At 43.4% G+C, this 16,541-nt stretch overlaps 10 pseudogenes; all 10 read right to left on the bottom strand.

Moving 5' to 3' along the window:
- Positions 1-285: 285 nt before the first annotated feature.
- LOC130287532 (U2 spliceosomal RNA) lies at positions 286-549 on the bottom strand (annotated as a pseudogene).
- A 1,467-nt stretch (positions 550-2,016) lies between these two features.
- On the bottom strand, positions 2,017-2,280 carry LOC130287531 (U2 spliceosomal RNA; annotated as a pseudogene).
- A 1,463-nt stretch (positions 2,281-3,743) lies between these two features.
- Positions 3,744-4,007, bottom strand: LOC130287530 (U2 spliceosomal RNA; annotated as a pseudogene).
- A 1,464-nt stretch (positions 4,008-5,471) lies between these two features.
- On the bottom strand, positions 5,472-5,735 carry LOC130287528 (U2 spliceosomal RNA; annotated as a pseudogene).
- Positions 5,736-7,199: 1,464 nt separating this feature from the next.
- LOC130287527 (U2 spliceosomal RNA) lies at positions 7,200-7,463 on the bottom strand (annotated as a pseudogene).
- A 1,472-nt stretch (positions 7,464-8,935) lies between these two features.
- LOC130287526 (U2 spliceosomal RNA) lies at positions 8,936-9,199 on the bottom strand (annotated as a pseudogene).
- A 1,475-nt stretch (positions 9,200-10,674) lies between these two features.
- On the bottom strand, positions 10,675-10,939 carry LOC130288158 (U2 spliceosomal RNA; annotated as a pseudogene).
- A 1,489-nt stretch (positions 10,940-12,428) lies between these two features.
- LOC130287525 (U2 spliceosomal RNA) lies at positions 12,429-12,692 on the bottom strand (annotated as a pseudogene).
- A 1,471-nt stretch (positions 12,693-14,163) lies between these two features.
- LOC130288594 (U2 spliceosomal RNA) lies at positions 14,164-14,428 on the bottom strand (annotated as a pseudogene).
- Positions 14,429-15,907: 1,479 nt separating this feature from the next.
- LOC130287622 (U2 spliceosomal RNA) lies at positions 15,908-16,171 on the bottom strand (annotated as a pseudogene).
- Between the last annotated feature and the right edge of the window lie 370 nt (positions 16,172-16,541).

Raw genomic sequence — 16,541 nt, 5'->3', positions numbered from 1 at the left:
TATAGGCATGAGACCCTCATGTCATTTAACAGGATTCAGCACCACCCACAAGACAGCTACCTGTCATGTCATGTCAAACCTGCACAGGTGTGCTAGATTATTATTATTTAGTTTTATTTTATTTTTTTACACCAATCAGTGTGCAAACATGGTCATTAAAACGCTAAATGAATAGACGTTCATAAACCAGTCAGTGCAACTCATCATTTTGGTCTCCAATTCTCAAACTCAAATTCTCACCCACGGAGGATTAAATGAGAATCTTTCTTGTTTAACACTGGAATGGGGTGGTGCACTGTTCACTACCCGAAGATACTGCCACATCGGGTCAATGCATAGGGCGACAGAAGCAAGCTTCCAAATCAGCTCCCTTTCTCAAAAATCCATTTAATTTATGGTCCCCAGATAGGGAACGTATGTATCAGTATGTGCTCACAAGTCACCCAAGTGCAAGTATTCACACAAAAAAAAACGTGCCTCAGGATGCGATCTGTCGCAAGATCCTTTCTTTTTTTACACTTGATCTAAGCCAAAAGGCCTAGAGGGGATAACCGGGAAAGGGGTGGACCCAACCATGTCCCCTTCATGAGCACTCACATTACTCATAGGAATGGAAGGAAGGCTGGCAGCCAACCAGACTCCCATACACTCTCTGGGTGGGTGGCAGTCAGCCACCCATACATACATACATACAGCACAGGCTAAACCCACATCATCACTTAAAAAAAGGACAGGCGACCATTGCACTCTGATGGAGCATTTAGCAATGCAATCCATAGCCTGGCTTTTGCCTGAACCCCCATCACTCCTCCTCTTGCATATAAGACAATATTTCAGATCTGCATATGAAAACAACACGCCTACCTTTGTTGCACATAGCTGCCTGCCTGTCTCTAGTTACCCCACTGGCTGTAGCTGCGTCCCTTCCGACATGGAATAACACCAACTGTAACGATAAACTGAAAATTAACAGTATAAACCTGCATCATTTTGGACTCTGGTATTTGCTGAATCCGGGTGACCTGACAATCGATGGTGGTGCCGCTGGTGATTCTGGCCTTCTTGGAATCTGTTGGGCCTATGTGTTAGCTCACACATCACTTGGGTATCCATGGTAACTACCACAACATGGTCATCTGCAGTTTACATCTAGCCCGTGGCATTGAATGGCATTTTAAAAGTGCTAAGGGTCCTGGTGCAATAATCCTCCCATGAGGATCAGCCTCAACGGCTTTGTAGATTGCACTCATGTCAGCAACTCCATATACATTTTTTTTTCTTCATGCTTCTTTCTTCATCCTTTTTTCTTTCTGTCATTCAGACTTTCATTCATTCGATCTCTCTCACTCACTTGCTTTAACTCATTTGTTCTCACTCACTCACTCACTCAATCACTCACTCACTCATTCACTCTCACTCACTCTCACTCTCTCACTCACTCGCTCACTAAGTCAGTCTCTCTCTCTCTCTCTCTTTTTCTTTTTATATATATTTTTTTCCGTCTTCTTCTTCTTCTTCTTCTTCAGACCCTGTCATAGCACTAATGCCTTTCCAATACCACCAGCAGATGGAGACACTCCATTGCAACATTGGTTGTGAGCAGCAGTTTCTAAAAACAAATGCCTCATGGCGGATTTCCCATCCATCAATGGATGGTAAATTTTGTTTTTATCATTCACTGACCACAGAAACCAATGCATGGTCAAGCAACAGCAATGACACACCCTTGTGTATAGGCATGAGACCCTCATGTCATTTAACAGGATTCAGCACCACCCACAAGACAGCTACCTGTCATGTCATGTCAAACCTGCACAGGTGTGCTAGATTATTATTATTTAGTTTTATTTTATTTTTTTACACCAATCAGTGTGCAAACATGGTCATTAAAACGCTAAATGAATAGACGTTCATAAACCAGTCAGTGCAACTCATCATTTTGGTCTCCAATTCTCAAACTCAAATTCTCACCCACGGAGGATTAAATGAGAATCTTTCTTGTTTAACACTGGAATGGGGTGGTGCACTGTTCACTACCCGAAGATACTGCCACATCGGGTCAATGCATAGGGCGACAGAAGCAAGCTTCCAAATCAGCTCCCTTTCTCAAAAATCCATTTAATTTATGGTCCCCAGATAGGGAACGTATGTATCAGTATGTGCTCACAAGTCACCCAAGTGCAAGTATTCACACAAAAAAAAACGTGCCTCAGGATGCGATCTGTCGCAAGATCCTTTCTTTTTTTACACTTGATCTAAGCCAAAAGGCCTAGAGGGGATAACCGGGAAAGGGGTGGACCCAACCATGTCCCCTTCATGAGCACTCACATTACTCATAGGAATGGAAGGAAGGCTGGCAGCCAACCAGACTCCCATACACTCTCTGGGTGGGTGGCAGTCAGCCACCCATACATACATACATACAGCACAGGCTAAACCCACATCATCACTTAAAAAAAGGACAGGCGACCATTGCACTCTGATGGAGCATTTAGCAATGCAATCCATAGCCTGGCTTTTGCCTGAACCCCCATCACTCCTCCTCTTGCATATAAGACAATATTTCAGATCTGCATATGAAAACAACACGCCTACCTTTGTTGCACATAGCTGCCTGCCTGTCTCTAGTTACCCCACTGGCTGTAGCTGCGTCCCTTCCGACATGGAATAACACCAACTGTAACGATAAACTGAAAATTAACAGTATAAACCTGCATCATTTTGGACTCTGGTATTTGCTGAATCCGGGTGACCTGACAATCGATGGTGGTGCCGCTGGTGATTCTGGCCTTCTTGGAATCTGTTGGGCCTATGTGTTAGCTCACACATCACTTGGGTATCCATGGTAACTACCACAACATGGTCATCTGCAGTTTACATCTAGCCGTGGCATTGAATGGCATTTTAAAAGTGCTAAGGGTCCTGGTGCAATAATCCTCCCATGAGGATCAGCCTCAACGGCTTTGTAGATTGCACTCATGTCAGCAACTCCATATACATTTTTTTTTCTTCATGCTTCTTTCTTCATCCTTTTTTCTTTCTGTCATTCAGACTTTCATTCATTCGATCTCTCTCACTCACTTGCTTTAACTCATTTGTTCTCACTCACTCACTCACTCAATCACTCACTCACTCATTCACTCTCACTCACTCTCACTCTCTCACTCACTCGCTCACTAAGTCAGTCTCTCTCTCTCTCTCTCTTTTTCTTTTTATATATATTTTTTTCCGTCTTCTTCTTCTTCTTCTTCAGACCCTGTCATAGCACTAATGCCTTTCCAATACCACCAGCAGATGGAGACACTCCATTGCAACATTGGTTGTGAGCAGCAGTTTCTAAAAACAAATGCCTCATGGCGGATTTCCCATCCATCAATGGATGGTAAATTTTGTTTTTATCATTCACTGACCACAGAAACCAATGCATGGTCAAGCAACAGCAATGACACACCCTTGTGTATAGGCATGAGACCCTCATGTCATTTAACAGGATTCAGCACCACCCACAAGACAGCTACCTGTCATGTCATGTCAAACCTGCACAGGTGTGCTAGATTATTATTATTTAGTTTTATTTTATTTTTTTACACCAATCAGTGTGCAAACATGGTCATTAAAACGCTAAATGAATAGACGTTCATAAACCAGTCAGTGCAACTCATCATTTTGGTCTCCAATTCTCAAACTCAAATTCTCACCCACGGAGGATTAAATGAGAATCTTTCTTGTTTAACACTGGAATGGGGTGGTGCACTGTTCACTACCCGAAGATACTGCCACATCGGGTCAATGCATAGGGCGACAGAAGCAAGCTTCCAAATCAGCTCCCTTTCTCAAAAATCCATTTAATTTATGGTCCCCAGATAGGGAACGTATGTATCAGTATGTGCTCACAAGTCACCCAAGTGCAAGTATTCACACAAAAAAAAACGTGCCTCAGGATGCGATCTGTCGCAAGATCCTTTCTTTTTTTACACTTGATCTAAGCCAAAAGGCCTAGAGGGGATAACCGGGAAAGGGGTGGACCCAACCATGTCCCCTTCATGAGCACTCACATTACTCATAGGAATGGAAGGAAGGCTGGCAGCCAACCAGACTCCCATACACTCTCTGGGTGGGTGGCAGTCAGCCACCCATACATACATACATACAGCACAGGCTAAACCCACATCATCACTTAAAAAAAGGACAGGCGACCATTGCACTCTGATGGAGCATTTAGCAATGCAATCCATAGCCTGGCTTTTGCCTGAACCCCCATCACTCCTCCTCTTGCATATAAGACAATATTTCAGATCTGCATATGAAAACAACACGCCTACCTTTGTTGCACATAGCTGCCTGCCTGTCTCTAGTTACCCCACTGGCTGTAGCTGCGTCCCTTCCGACATGGAATAACACCAACTGTAACGATAAACTGAAAATTAACAGTATAAACCTGCATCATTTTGGACTCTGGTATTTGCTGAATCCGGGTGACCTGACAATCGATGGTGGTGCCGCTGGTGATTCTGGCCTTCTTGGAATCTGTTGGGCCTATGTGTTAGCTCACACATCACTTGGGTATCCATGGTAACTACCACAACATGGTCATCTGCAGTTTACATCTAGCCCGTGGCATTGAATGGCATTTTAAAAGTGCTAAGGGTCCTGGTGCAATAATCCTCCCATGAGGATCAGCCTCAACGGCTTTGTAGATTGCACTCATGTCAGCAACTCCATATACATTTTTTTTTCTTCATGCTTCTTTCTTCATCCTTTTTTCTTTCTGTCATTCAGACTTTCATTCATTCGATCTCTCTCACTCACTTGCTTTAACTCATTTGTTCTCACTCACTCACTCACTCAATCACTCACTCACTCATTCACTCTCACTCACTCTCACTCTCTCACTCACTCGCTCACTAAGTCAGTCTCTCTCTCTCTCTCTCTTTTTCTTTTTATATATATTTTTTTCCGTCTTCTTCTTCTTCTTCTTCAGACCCTGTCATAGCACTAATGCCTTTCCAATACCACCAGCAGATGGAGACACTCCATTGCAACATTGGTTGTGAGCAGCAGTTTCTAAAAACAAATGCCTCATGGCGGATTTCCCATCCATCAATGGATGGTAAATTTTGTTTTTATCATTCACTGACCACAGAAACCAATGCATGGTCAAGCAACAGCAATGACACACCCTTGTGTATAGGCATGAGACCCTCATGTCATTTAACAGGATTCAGCACCACCCACAAGACAGCTACCTGTCATGTCATGTCAAACCTGCACAGGTGTGCTAGATTATTATTATTTAGTTTTATTTTATTTTTTTACACCAATCAGTGTGCAAACATGGTCATTAAAACGCTAAATGAATAGACGTTCATAAACCAGTCAGTGCAACTCATCATTTTGGTCTCCAATTCTCAAACTCAAATTCTCACCCACGGAGGATTAAATGAGAATCTTTCTTGTTTAACACTGGAATGGGGTGGTGCACTGTTCACTACCCGAAGATACTGCCACATCGGGTCAATGCATAGGGCGACAGAAGCAAGCTTCCAAATCAGCTCCCTTTCTCAAAAATCCATTTAATTTATGGTCCCCAGATAGGGAACGTATGTATCAGTATGTGCTCACAAGTCACCCAAGTGCAAGTATTCACACAAAAAAAAACGTGCCTCAGGATGCGATCTGTCGCAAGATCCTTTCTTTTTTTACACTTGATCTAAGCCAAAAGGCCTAGAGGGGATAACCGGGAAAGGGGTGGACCCAACCATGTCCCCTTCATGAGCACTCACATTACTCATAGGAATGGAAGGAAGGCTGGCAGCCAACCAGACTCCCATACACTCTCTGGGTGGGTGGCAGTCAGCCACCCATACATACATACATACAGCACAGGCTAAACCCACATCATCACTTAAAAAAAGGACAGGCGACCATTGCACTCTGATGGAGCATTTAGCAATGCAATCCATAGCCTGGCTTTTGCCTGAACCCCCATCACTCCTCCTCTTGCATATAAGACAATATTTCAGATCTGCATATGAAAACAACACGCCTACCTTTGTTGCACATAGCTGCCTGCCTGTCTCTAGTTACCCCACTGGCTGTAGCTGCGTCCCTTCCGACATGGAATAACACCAACTGTAACGATAAACTGAAAATTAACAGTATAAACCTGCATCATTTTGGACTCTGGTATTTGCTGAATCCGGGTGACCTGACAATCGATGGTGGTGCCGCTGGTGATTCTGGCCTTCTTGGAATCTGTTGGGCCTATGTGTTAGCTCACACATCACTTGGGTATCCATGGTAACTACCACAACATGGTCATCTGCAGTTTACATCTAGCCCGTGGCATTGAATGGCATTTTAAAAGTGCTAAGGGTCCTGGTGCAATAATCCTCCCATGAGGATCAGCCTCAACGGCTTTGTAGATTGCACTCATGTCAGCAACTCCATATACATTTTTTTTTCTTCATGCTTCTTTCTTCATCCTTTTTTCTTTCTGTCATTCAGACTTTCATTCATTCGATCTCTCTCACTCACTTGCTTTAACTCATTTGTTCTCACTCACTCACTCACTCAATCACTCACTCACTCATTCACTCTCACTCACTCTCACTCTCTCACTCACTCGCTCACTAAGTCAGTCTCTCTCTCTCTCTCTCTTTTTCTTTTTATATATATTTTTTTCCGTCTTCTTCTTCTTCTTCTTCAGACCCTGTCATAGCACTAATGCCTTTCCAATACCACCAGCAGATGGAGACACTCCATTGCAACATTGGTTGTGAGCAGCAGTTTCTAAAAACAAATGCCTCATGGCGGATTTCCCATCCATCAATGGATGGTAAATTTTGTTTTTATCATTCACTGACCACAGAAACCAATGCATGGTCAAGCAACAGCAATGACACACCCTTGTGTATAGGCATGAGACCCTCATGTCATTTAACAGGATTCAGCACCACCCACAAGACAGCTACCTGTCATGTCATGTCAAACCTGCACAGGTGTGCTAGATTATTATTATTTAGTTTTATTTTATTTTTTTACACCAATCAGTGTGCAAACATGGTCATTAAAACGCTAAATGAATAGACGTTCATAAACCAGTCAGTGCAACTCATCATTTTGGTCTCCAATTCTCAAACTCAAATTCTCACCCACGGAGGATTAAATGAGAATCTTTCTTGTTTAACACTGGAATGGGGTGGTGCACTGTTCACTACCCGAAGATACTGCCACATCGGGTCAATGCATAGGGCGACAGAAGCAAGCTTCCAAATCAGCTCCCTTTCTCAAAAATCCATTTAATTTATGGTCCCCAGATAGGGAACGTATGTATCAGTATGTGCTCACAAGTCACCCAAGTGCAAGTATTCACACAAAAAAAAACGTGCCTCAGGATGCGATCTGTCGCAAGATCCTTTCTTTTTTTACACTTGATCTAAGCCAAAAGGCCTAGAGGGGATAACCGGGAAAGGGGTGGACCCAACCATGTCCCCTTCATGAGCACTCACATTACTCATAGGAATGGAAGGAAGGCTGGCAGCCAACCAGACTCCCATACACTCTCTGGGTGGGTGGCAGTCAGCCACCCATACATACATACATACAGCACAGGCTAAACCCACATCATCACTTAAAAAAAGGACAGGCGACCATTGCACTCTGATGGAGCATTTAGCAATGCAATCCATAGCCTGGCTTTTGCCTGAACCCCCATCACTCCTCCTCTTGCATATAAGACAATATTTCAGATCTGCATATGAAAACAACACGCCTAACTTTGTTGCACATAGCTGCCTGCCTGTCTCTAGTTACCCCACTGGCTGTAGCTGCGTCCCTTCCGACATGGAATAACACCAACTGTAACGATAAACTGAAAATTAACAGTATAAACCTGCATCATTTTGGACTCTGGTATTTGCTGAATCCGGGTGACCTGACAATCGATGGTGGTGCCGCTGGTGATTCTGGCCTTCTTGGAATCTGTTGGGCCTATGTGTTAGCTCACACATCACTTGGGTATCCATGGTAACTACCACAACATGGTCATCTGCAGTTTACATCTAGCCGTGGCATTGAATGGCATTTTAAAAGTGCTAAGGGTCCTGGTGCAATAATCCTCCCATGAGGATCAGCCTCAACGGCTTTGTAGATTGCACTCATGTCAGCAACTCCATATACATTTTTTTTTCTTCATGCTTCTTTCTTCATCCTTTTTTCTTTCTGTCATTCAGACTTTCATTCATTCGATCTCTCTCACTCACTTGCTTTAACTCATTTGTTCTCACTCACTCACTCACTCAATCACTCACTCACTCATTCACTCTCACTCACTCTCACTCTCTCACTCACTCGCTCACTAAGTCAGTCTCTCTCTCTCTCTCTCTTTTTCTTTTTATATATATTTTTTTCCGTCTTCTTCTTCTTCTTCTTCTTCTTCTTCAGACCCTGTCATAGCACTAATGCCTTTCCAATACCACCAGCAGATGGAGACACTCCATTGCAACATTGGTTGTGAGCAGCAGTTTCTAAAAACAAATGCCTCATGGCGGATTTCCCATCCATCAATGGATGGTAAATTTTGTTTTTATCATTCACTGACCACAGAAACCAATGCATGGTCAAGCAACAGCAATGACACACCCTTGTGTATAGGCATGAGACCCTCATGTCATTTAACAGGATTCAGCACCACCCACAAGACAGCTACCTGTCATGTCATGTCAAACCTGCACAGGTGTGCTAGATTATTATTATTTAGTTTTATTTTATTTTTTTACACCAATCAGTGTGCAAACATGGTCATTAAAATGCTAAATGAATAGACGTTCATAAACCAGTCAGTGCAACTCATCATTTTGGTCTCCAATTCTCAAACTCAAATTCTCACCCACGGAGGATTAAATGAGAATCTTTCTTGTTTAACACTGGAATGGGGTGGTGCACTGTTCACTACCCGAAGATACTGCCACATCGGGTCAATGCATAGGGCGACAGAAGCAAGCTTCCAAATCAGCTCCCTTTCTCAAAAATCCATTTAATTTATGGTCCCCAGATAGGGAACGTATGTATCAGTATGTGCTCACAAGTCACCCAAGTGCAAGTATTCACACAAAAAAAAACGTGCCTCAGGATGCGATCTGTCGCAAGATCCTTTCTTTTTTTACACTTGATCTAAGCCAAAAGGCCTAGAGGGGATAACCGGGAAAGGGGTGGACCCAACCATGTCCCCTTCATGAGCACTCACATTACTCATAGGAATGGAAGGAAGGCTGGCAGCCAACCAGACTCCCATACACTCTCTGGGTGGGTGGCAGTCAGCCACCCATACGTACATACATACAGCACAGGCTAAACCCACATCATCACTTAAAAAAAGGACAGGCGACCATTGCACTCTGATGGAGCATTTAGCAATGCAATCCATAGCCTGGCTTTTGCCTGAACCCCCATCACTCCTCCTCTTGCATATAAGACAATATTTCAGATCTGCATATGAAAACAACACGCCTACCTTTGTTGCACATAGCTGCCTGCCTGTCTCTAGTTACCCCACTGGCTGTAGCTGCGTCCCTTCCGACATGGAATAACACCAACTGTAACGATAAACTGAAAATTAACAGTATAAACCTGCATCATTTTGGACTCTGGTATTTGCTGAATCCGGGTGACCTGACAATCGATGGTGGTGCCGCTGGTGATTCTGGCCTTCTTGGAATCTGTTGGGCCTATGTGTTAGCTCACACATCACTTGGGTATCCATGGTAACTACCACAACATGGTCATCTGCAGTTTACATCTAGCCCGTGGCATTGAATGGCATTTTAAAAGTGCTAAGGGTCCTGGTGCAATAATCCTCCCATGAGGATCAGCCTCAACGGCTTTGTAGATTGCACTCATGTCAGCAACTCCATATACATTTTTTTTTCTTCATGCTTCTTTCTTCATCCTTTTTTCTTTCTGTCATTCAGACTTTCATTCATTCGATCTCTCTCACTCACTTGCTTTAACTCATTTGTTCTCACTCACTCACTCACTCTCTCACTCACTCACTCAATCACTCACTCACTCATTCACTCTCACTCACTCTCACTCACTCGCTCACTAAGTCAGTCTCTCTCTCTCTCTCTCTTTTTCTATTTATATATATTTTTTTCCGTCTTCTTCTTCTTCTTCTTCTTCAGACCCTGTCATAGCACTAATGCCTTTCCAATACCACCAGCAGATGGAGACACTCCATTGCAACATTGGTTGTGAGCAGCAGTTTCTAAAAACAAATGCCTCATGGCGGATTTCCCATCCATCAATGGATGGTAAATTTAGTTTTTATCATTCACTGACCACAGAAACCAATGCATGGTCAAGCAACAGCAATGACACACCCTTGTGTATAGGCATGAGACCCTCATGTCATTTAACAGGATTCAGCACCACCCACAAGACAGCTACCTGTCATGTCATGTCAAACCTGCACAGGTGTGCTAGATTATTATTATTTAGCTTTATTTTATTTTTTTACACCAATCAGTGTGCAAACATGGTCATTAAAACGCTAAATGAATAGACGTTCATAAACCAGTCAGTGCAACTCATCATTTTGGTCTCCAATTCTCAAACTCAAATTCTCACCCACGGAGGATTAAATGAGAATCTTTCTTGTTTAACACTGGAATGGGGTGGTGCACTGTTCACTACCCGAAGATACTGCCACATCGGGTCAATGCATAGGGCGACAGAAGCAAGCTTCCAAATCAGCTCCCTTTCTCAAAAATCCATTTAATTTATGGTCCCCAGATAGGGAACGTATGTATCAGTATGTGCTCACAAGTCACCCAAGTGCAAGTATTCACACAAAAAAAAAACGTGCCTCAGGATGCGATCTGTCGCAAGATCCTTTCTTTTTTTACACTTGATCTAAGCCAAAAGGCCTAGAGGGGATAACCGGGAAAGGGGTGGACCCAACCATGTCCCCTTCATGAGCACTCACATTACTCATAGGAATGGAAGGAAGGCTGGCAGCCAACCAGACTCCCATACACTCTCTGGGTGGGTGGCAGTCAGCCACCCATACATACATACATACAGCACAGGCTAAACCCACATCATCACTTAAAAAAAGGACAGGCGACCATTGCACTCTGATGGAGCATTTAGCAATGCAATCCATAGCCTGGCTTTTGCCTGAACCCCCATCACTCCTCCTCTTGCATATAAGACAATATTTCAGATCTGCATATGAAAACAACACGCCTACCTTTGTTGCACATAGCTGCCTGCCTGTCTCTAGTTACCCCACTGGCTGTAGCTGCGTCCCTTCCGACATGGAATAACACCAACTGTAACGATAAACTGAAAATTAACAGTATAAACCTGCATCATTTTGGACTCTGGTATTTGCTGAATCCGGGTGACCTGACAATCGATGGTGGTGCCGCTGGTGATTCTGGCCTTCTTGGAATCTGTTGGGCCTATGTGTTAGCTCACACATCACTTGGGTATCCATGGTAACTACCACAACATGGTCATCTGCAGTTTACATCTAGCCCGTGGCATTGAATGGCATTTTAAAAGTGCTAAGGGTCCTGGTGCAATAATCCTCCCATGAGGATCAGCCTCAACGGCTTTGTAGATTGCACTCATGTCAGCAACTCCATATACATTTTTTTTTCTTCATGCTTCTTTCTTCATCCTTTTTTCTTTCTGTCATTCAGACTTTCATTCATTCGATCTCTCTCACTCACTTGCTTTAACTCATTTGTTCTCACTCACTCACTCACTCACTCAATCACTCACTCACTCATTCACTCTCACTCACTCTCACTCTCTCACTCACTCGCTCACTAAGTCAGTCTCTCTCTCTCTCTCTCTTTTTCTTTTTATATATATTTTTTTCCGTCTTCTTCTTCTTCTTCTTCTTCTTCTTCTTCTTCTTCTTCAGACCCTGTCATAGCACTAATGCCTTTCCAATACCACCAGCAGATGGAGACACTCCATTGCAACATTGGTTGTGAGCAGCAGTTTCTAAAAACAAATGCCTCATGGCGGATTTCCCATCCATCAATGGATGGTAAATTTTGTTTTTATCATTCACTGACCACAGAAACCAATGCATGGTCAAGCAACAGCAATGACACACCCTTGTGTATAGGCATGAGACCCTCATGTCATTTAACAGGATTCAGCACCACCCACAAGACAGCTACCTGTCATGTCATGTCAAACCTGCACAGGTGTGCTAGATTATTATTATTTAGTTTTATTTTATTTTTTTACACCAATCAGTGTGCAAACATGGTCATTAAAACGCTAAATGAATAGACGTTCATAAACCAGTCAGTGCAACTCATCATTTTGGTCTCCAATTCTCAAACTCAAATTCTCACCCACGGAGGATTAAATGAGAATCTTTCTTGTTTAACACTGGAATGGGGTGGTGCACTGTTCACTACCCGAAGATACTGCCACATCGGGTCAATGCATAGGGCGACAGAAGCAAGCTTCCAAATCAGCTCCCTTTCTCAAAAATCCATTTAATTTATGGTCCCCAGATAGGGAACGTATGTATCAGTATGTGCTCACAAGTCACCCAAGTGCAAGTATTCACACAAAAAAAAACGTGCCTCAGGATGCGATCTGTCGCAAGATCCTTTCTTTTTTTACACTTGATCTAAGCCAAAAGGCCTAGAGGGGATAACCGGGAAAGGGGTGGACCCAACCATGTCCCCTTCATGAGCACTCACATTACTCATAGGAATGGAAGGAAGGCTGGCAGCCAACCAGACTCCCATACACTCTCTGGGTGGGTGGCAGTCAGCCACCCATACATACATACATACAGCACAGGCTAAACCCACATCATCACTTAAAAAAAGGACAGGCGACCATTGCACTCTGATGGAGCATTTAGCAATGCAATCCATAGCCTGGCTTTTGCCTGAACCCCCATCACTCCTCCTCTTGCATATAAGACAATATTTCAGATCTGCATATGAAAACAACACGCCTACCTTTGTTGCACATAGCTGCCTGCCTGTCTCTAGTTACCCCACTGGCTGTAGCTGCGTCCCTTCCGACATGGAATAACACCAACTGTAACGATAAACTGAAAATTAACAGTATAAACCTGCATCATTTTGGACTCTGGTATTTGCTGAATCCGGGTGACCTGACAATCGATGGTGGTGCCGCTGGTGATTCTGGCCTTCTTGGAATCTGTTGGGCCTATGTGTTAGCTCACACATCACTTGGGTATCCATGGTAACTACCACAACATGGTCATCTGCAGTTTACATCTAGCCCGTGGCATTGAATGGCATTTTAAAAGTGCTAAGGGTCCTGGTGCAATAATCCTCCCATGAGGATCAGCCTCAACGGCTTTGTAGATTGCACTCATGTCAGCAACTCCATATACATTTTTTTTCTTCATGCTTCTTTCTTCATCCTTTTTTCTTTCTGTTATTCAGACTTTCATTCATTCGATCTCTCTCACTCACTTGCTTTAACTCATTTGTTCTCACTCACTCACTCACTCACTCAATCACTCACTCACTCATTCACTCTCACTCACTCTCACTCTCTCACTCACTCGCTCACTAAGTCAGTCTCTCTCTCTCTCTCTTTTTCTTTTTATATATATTTTTTTCCGTCTTCTTCTTCTTCTTCTTCTTCTTCAGACCCTGTCATAGCACTAATGCCTTTCCAATACCACCAGCAGATGGAGACACTCCATTGCAACATTGGTTGTGAGCAGCAGTTTCTAAAAACAAATGCCTCATGGCGGATTTCCCATCCATCAATGGATGGTAAATTTTGTTTTTATCATTCACTGACCACAGAAACCAATGCATGGTCAAGCAACAGCAATGACACACCCTTGTGTATAGGCATGAGACCCTCATGTCATTTAACAGGATTCAGCACCACCCACAAGACAGCTACCTGTCATGTCATGTCAAACCTGCACAGGTGTGCTAGATTATTATTATTTAGTTTTATTTTATTTTTTTACACCAATCAGTGTGCAAACATGGTCATTAAAACGCTAAATGAATAGACGTTCATAAACCAGTCAGTGCAACTCATCATTTTGGTCTCCAATTCTCAAACTCAAATTTTCACCCACGGAGGATTAAATGAGAATCTTTCTTGTTTAACACTGGAATGGGGTGGTGCACTGTTCACTACCCGAAGATACTGCCACATCGGGTCAATGCATAGGGCGACAGAAGCAAGCTTCCAAATCAGCTCCCTTTCTCAAAAATCCATTTAATTTATGGTCCCCAGATAGGGAACGTATGTATCAGTATGTGCTCACAAGTCACCCAAGTGCAAGTATTCACACAAAAAAAAACGTGCCTCAGGATGCGATCTGTCGCAAGATCCTTTCTTTTTTTTACACTTGATCTAAGCCAAAAGGCCTAGAGGGGATAACCGGGAAAGGGGTGGACCCAACCATGTCCCCTTCATGAGCACTCACATTACTCATAGGAATGGAAGGAAGGCTGGCAGCCAACCAGACTCCCATACACTCTCTGGGTGGGTGGCAGTCAGCCACCCATACATACATACATACAGCACAGGCTAAACCCACATCATCACTTAAAAAAAGGACAGGCGACCATTGCACTCTGATGGAGCATTTAGCAATGCAATCCATAGCCTGGCTTTTGCCTGAACCCCCATCACTCCTCCTCTTGCATATAAGACAATATTTCAGATCTGCATATGAAAACAACACGCCTACCTTTGTTGCACATAGCTGCCTGCCTGTCTCTAGTTACCCCACTGGCTGTAGCTGCGTCCCTTCCGACATGGAATAACACCAACTGTAACGATAAACTGAAAATTAACAGTATAAACCTGCATCATTTTGGACTCTGGTATTTGCTGAATCCGGGTGACCTGACAATCGATGGTGGTGCCGCTGGTGATTCTGGCCTTCTTGGAATCTGTTGGGCCTATGTGTTAGCTCACACATCACTTGGGTATCCATGGTAACTACCACAACATGGTCATCTGCAGTTTACATCTAGCCCGTGGCATTGAATGGCATTTTAAAAGTGCTAAGGGTCCTGGTGCAATAATCCTCCCATGAGGATCAGCCTCAACGGCTTTGTAGATTGCACTCATGTCAGCAACTCCATATACATTTTTTTTTCTTCATGCTTCTTTCTTCATCCTTTTTTCTTTCTGTCATTCAGACTTTCATTCATTCGATCTCTCTCACTCACTTGCTTTAACTCATTTGTTCTCACTCACTCACTCACTCACTCAATCACTCACTCACTCATTCACTCTCACTCACTCTCACTCTCTCACACACTCGCTCACTAAGTCAGTCTCTCTCTCTCTCTTTTTCTTTTTATATATATTTTTTTCCGTCTTCTTCTTCTTCTTCTTCTTCTTCTTCTTCTTCAGACCCTGTCATAGCACTAATGCCTTTCCAATACCACCAGCAGATGGAGACACTCCATTGCAACATTGGTTGTGAGCAGCAGTTTCTAAAAACAAATGCCTCATGGCGGATTTCCCATCCATCAATGGATGGTAAATTTTGTTTTTATCATTCACTGACCACAGAAACCAATGCATGGTCAAGCAACAGCAATGACACACCCTTGTGTATAGGCATGAGACCCTCATGTCATTTAACAGGATTCAGCACCACCCACAAGACAGCTACCTGTCATGTCATGTCAAACCTGCACAGGTGTGCTAGATTATTATTATTTAGTTTTATTTTATTTTTTTACACCAATCAGTGTGCAAACATGGTCATTAAAACGCTAAATGAATAGACGTTCATAAACCAGTCAGTGCAACTCATCATTTTGGTCTCCAATTCTCAAACTCAAATTCTCACCCACGGAGGATTAAATGAGAATCTTTCTTGTTTAACACTGGAATGGGGTGGTGCACTGTTCACTACCCGAAGATACTGCCACATCGGGTCAATGCATAGGGCGACAGAAGCAAGCTTCCAAATCAGCTCCCTTTCTCAAAAATCCATTTAATTTATGGTCCCCAGATAGGGAACGTATGTATCAGTATGTGCTCACAAGTCACCCAAGTGCAAGTATTCACACAAAAAAAAACGTGCCTCAGGATGTGATCTGTCGCAAGATCCTTTCTTTTTTTACACTTGATCTAAGCCAAAAGGCCTAGAGGGGATAACCGGGAAAGGGGTGGACCCAACCATGTCCCCTTCATGAGCACTCACATTACTCATAGGAATGGAAGGAAGGCTGGCAGCCAACCAGACTCCCATACACTCTCTGGGTGGGTGGCAGTCAGCCACCCATACATACATACATACAGCACAGGCTAAACCCACATCATCACTTAAAAAAAGGACAGGCGACCATTGCACTCTGATGGAGCATTTAGCAATGCAATCCATAGCCTGGCTTTTGCCTGAACCCCCATCACTCCTCCTCTTGCATATAAGACAATATTTCAGATCTGCATATGAAAACAACACGCCTACCTTTGTTGCACATAGCTGCCTGCCTGTCTCTAGTTACCCCACTGGCTGTAGCTGC

This window comes from Hyla sarda, chromosome 8 (genome assembly GCF_029499605.1).
Source record: "Hyla sarda isolate aHylSar1 chromosome 8, aHylSar1.hap1, whole genome shotgun sequence".
Classification (NCBI taxonomy): domain Eukaryota; kingdom Metazoa; phylum Chordata; class Amphibia; order Anura; family Hylidae; genus Hyla; species Hyla sarda.
The sequence above is the reverse complement of the archived record's forward strand: the minus strand, read 5'-3'. Positions and strand labels throughout refer to the sequence as shown.